The sequence below is a fragment of the Anabrus simplex genome, chromosome 2, assembly GCF_040414725.1.
Source record: "Anabrus simplex isolate iqAnaSimp1 chromosome 2, ASM4041472v1, whole genome shotgun sequence".
Taxonomy (NCBI): domain Eukaryota; kingdom Metazoa; phylum Arthropoda; class Insecta; order Orthoptera; family Tettigoniidae; genus Anabrus; species Anabrus simplex.
The window spans coordinates 91,968,223-91,972,308 of record NC_090266.1 but is presented as its reverse complement, the minus strand read 5'-3'; positions in this window follow the sequence as shown (position 1 = coordinate 91,972,308).

Sequence of the window (4,086 nt, the reverse complement as noted above, 5' to 3'; positions counted from 1 at the left end):
CTTTACAAACTGAAATTTCCTGATCTAAGGTATGCAAGGTATACTTCAATCCTCTCGAAATCCCAGTCTTTTCTATGCTAGGTTACCAACTATCCTCCCCATCTAATAGACGTCTGTAATGTTTGATCCGCTCAACATGACATAAATTCGCTTCTGTTGGGCCTTTTCTATCCCTACAGATTTGGTTTATTCTATTCCGCACATTCTTACCGTCCTTACATTCAGTATCTCTGTTTAGATTTTCAGCTTGCTTCTTATCCCATGAGTACTTTGTTCTTACCAATAGTTCTCTCTACACTTTTCGTTTGCTACAGAACGTAATTTTTGTTTCAAGACCCCCTACCTTCGTGTATGATTTTAATATTTTCGTTACTTCGGCCATTTCCTTTCCGCATTCTTCATTGCACCACCCAGTCTTTCTTGGCATCCCTGTTCCTTGCACCCACATCTTTTTCCTGATATCATGCATTGTCGCATCTATTTTGTTATTTTCAACCGTAATGCCTATCCCTATCTTTATATAATTAGAAACTTATCCCTTTAAAATAATTCTCAAAATCTTTCTGAAGTTCTTCCCTCAATTATTTTGGCACTCATCCCTTTTTAATATTTCCTTGATAAAAAACAACACTAGGTACTTCCATAATGATTAGGTTAACGATTATTATTTGTAAGTGGTTGGATTCTGCCCAGTCTTTAACTGTTATCCATTCGACGAGAGATAATTCCTCCCTTGAACATAATATAAGGTTTATGACACTTCCTCCTGTTTCTGTTATATGTGTCAAGGTACACATTTCATCTCCCGGCCACCACCCGTTCTCAATGTAAAATTCTTCTGTAACACGTAATTATAGTAATGTTTCGCCGCACCTATTACACACTTCATCATGACTTGTTATCTTTTGAAGTACTCTTTCCTCATCCTCTTTACAATAGACTGATTTTCGATCTGCAACCCTCGCATTTAAGTTCCCTCTAAGCATACGTACTCCTTAATCTATTTACATCCGTTCACAACTCAAAGAAGAAAACTTTGTTTGCAAATGGAGAACCTTCCGGAGGGTTGTAGACAAAACCAAGATATAGGTTTATTTCACCCTCCCCATTCGTATTTACTTTTTATATAAAGAATTTCTTCCATTTCTGTTTCTGTAAGTTCAATTTTTCCTGTATATCGTCCCTTATTAAGGTTAGTGTTCTACAATGTAATCTGCCCATTCGAACTCTCCTATCTCTTATCTTGCTGTATGTGTTTGAGTCATCTGTTCATAGACTGGTTTGATGCAGCTCTCCATGCCACCCTATCCTGTGCTAAACTTTTCACTTCTTCGTAAATACTGCATCCTACATCTGTTCTTATCTGTTTGTCATATTCATACATCGGACTACCCCCATCGTTCTTACCACCTACAATTCCTTCAAAAACAAACTGAACAAGTCCTGGGTGTCTTAAGATGTGTACTATCATTCTATCTCCTCTTCTCGTCAAATTTAGCCAAAACGATCTCCTCTCGCCAATTCGATTCAGTATCTCTTCATTTCTGATTCGATTTATCCATCTCACCTTCAGGATTTTTCTGTAACACCACATTTCAAAAGCTTCTATTCTCTTTCTTTCTAAGCTAGTTACCGTCCATGTTTCACTTCCATACAATGCCACGCTCCACACGAAAGTCTTCAAAAACATCTTTCTAATTCCTATATCAATGTTTGAAGTGAGCAAATTTCTTTTCTTAAGAAAGCTCTTCCTTGCTTGTGCTAATCTGCATTTTATGTCCTCCTTACATCTGCCATCGTTAGTTACTTTACTACCCAGGTAACAATATTCATCTACTTCCTTTATGACTTCATTCCCTAATCTAATATTTCCTGCATCACCTGTCCTCGTTCGACTGCACTCCATTACTTCTGTTTTGGACTTGTTTATTTTAATCATGAACTCCTTACCTAAGACTTCGTCCATACCATTAAGCAGCTTCTCGAGATCTTCTGCATTCTCAGATAAAATAACAATATCATCGGTAAATCTCAAGGTTTTGATTTCCTCTCCATGGATTGTAATTCCCTTCCGAAATTCCTCTTTGATTTCCTTTACTGCCTGTTCTATGTAAACATTGAAAAGGAGGGGGGACAAACTGCAGCCTTGCCTCACACCTTTCTGTATTGCTGCTTCATTCTCAAAGCCCTCGATTCTTATGACTGCAGACTGATTTTTATACAGATTGTAGATAATTTTTCGTACTCGGTATCTGATCCCAATCACCTTCAGAATATTAAATAGCTTGGTCCAATCAACATTATCGAATGGCTTTTCTAGATCTACGAATGCCATGTACGTGGGCTTGTCCTTCTTGATTCGATCCTCTAAGATCAGACGTAAAGTCAGGATTGCTTCACGTGTTCCTACATTTCTTCTGAAGCCAAATTGATCTTCTCCCAATTCAGCTTCAAATTGTTTTTCCATACTTCTGTAAACAATACGTGTTAAAATTTTGCAGGCATGAGATACTAAACTATTGGTGCGATAGTTTTCACTGGGCCGATGACCTTCGATGTTAGGCCCCTTTAAACAACAAGCATCTTCATCATCATCATCATAGTTTTCACACCTGTCAGCACCGGATTTCTTTGAAATAGGTATAACAACGTTCTGCCGAAAATCGGATGGCACTTCTCCTGTCTCATACACCTTACACAGTAAATGGAATAACCTTGCCATGCTGGTTTATCCTAAGCCAGGCAGTAATTGAGAGGGAATGTCATCAATTGCAGGTGCCTTGTTCCTATTTAGGTCGCTCACAGTTCTGTCAAACTCTGACGTCAAAATTGTGTCTCCCATTTCATCAGCATCAACAGCCTCTTCTTGTTCCAGAACCAAATTATCTACATCTTCACCTTGATATAACTGTTGGATATGTTCCTGCCATCTTTCTGCTTTGTTTTCTTCCCCTAGATGTGGCTTTCCATCTGAGCTCTTAATATTCATACACCTAGATTTCCTTTCTCCAAAGGTTTCCTTGATTTTCCTGTATGCAGCATCTACCTTTCCTAGGACCATACAACCTTCGACACCCTTGTACTTCTCCTTCAGCCAGTCTTCCTTAGCTACCTTGCACTTTCTATCCACTTCATTCTTGAATCGCCTGTATTCTTTTCTGCCCTCTTCATTTCTAGCATTCTTGTATTTTCGTCGTTCATCAATCAGGTCTAGTATCTCCTGAGTTATCCACTGATTCTTAGTTGATCTTTTCTTCCTTCCTAGCATTTATTCAGCAGCCCTACTGACTTCATTTTTCACGAAACTCCACTCTTCTTCTATAGTGTTTCCTTCAGCCTTTTCATTTAGTCCTTGTGCAACATGTTCCTTGAAACAATGCTTCACACTCTTTTCTTTCAACTTGTCTAGATCCCATCCTTTTGCATTCTTTCCTTTCTTCAATTTCTTCAACTTCAGATGGCATTTCATGACCAACACCTGGTTTCTAAGTCTCTGCCTAATCATAATGAAGTCTATTTGATACCTTCCAGTGTCTCCAGGTCTCGTCCACGTATACAGCCGTCGTACGCGCCACACTTTGCTGTTCTTTTTGCTTCTCATCCATTTCCTTTAGTTGCGCTGGTGTCCAGTCTCGCCACCATTTACCATCACCATCAATCAGACGCTGTCCTCGTATGTACGCCTTGAGTCCTGAGTTCGTTGTTATTCCAATCTTTAAACGCAGAATACTCTGTTTCGCGATGGTATCTTTGTCCATGTCCCTTGTCACCCATATCCTTTCTACTTTCAATTTCTTAGTTTTCCTTAGAATTTAACTTACCATCAAAGCCGATAATAAATTGTCTTTAATAGGCATTTTTACCTTCAATCTCCCCACTCCATTCACGTCATCTATGTCTACTTCACTGCAATTTACTTTTATACGGTTTTGTATAACGTCTCACGCCTTATTCGCTGTATCGTGTATATTTTCAATTTCTCTTTCAGGTACACTGTAAATAAAGGTATTTTTCCTCCTGGTTTCCTGGTTGGCCATATTTTCTTGCCGTTTTACATGCCTCAACTCCTCTTCTAAACTATTTACT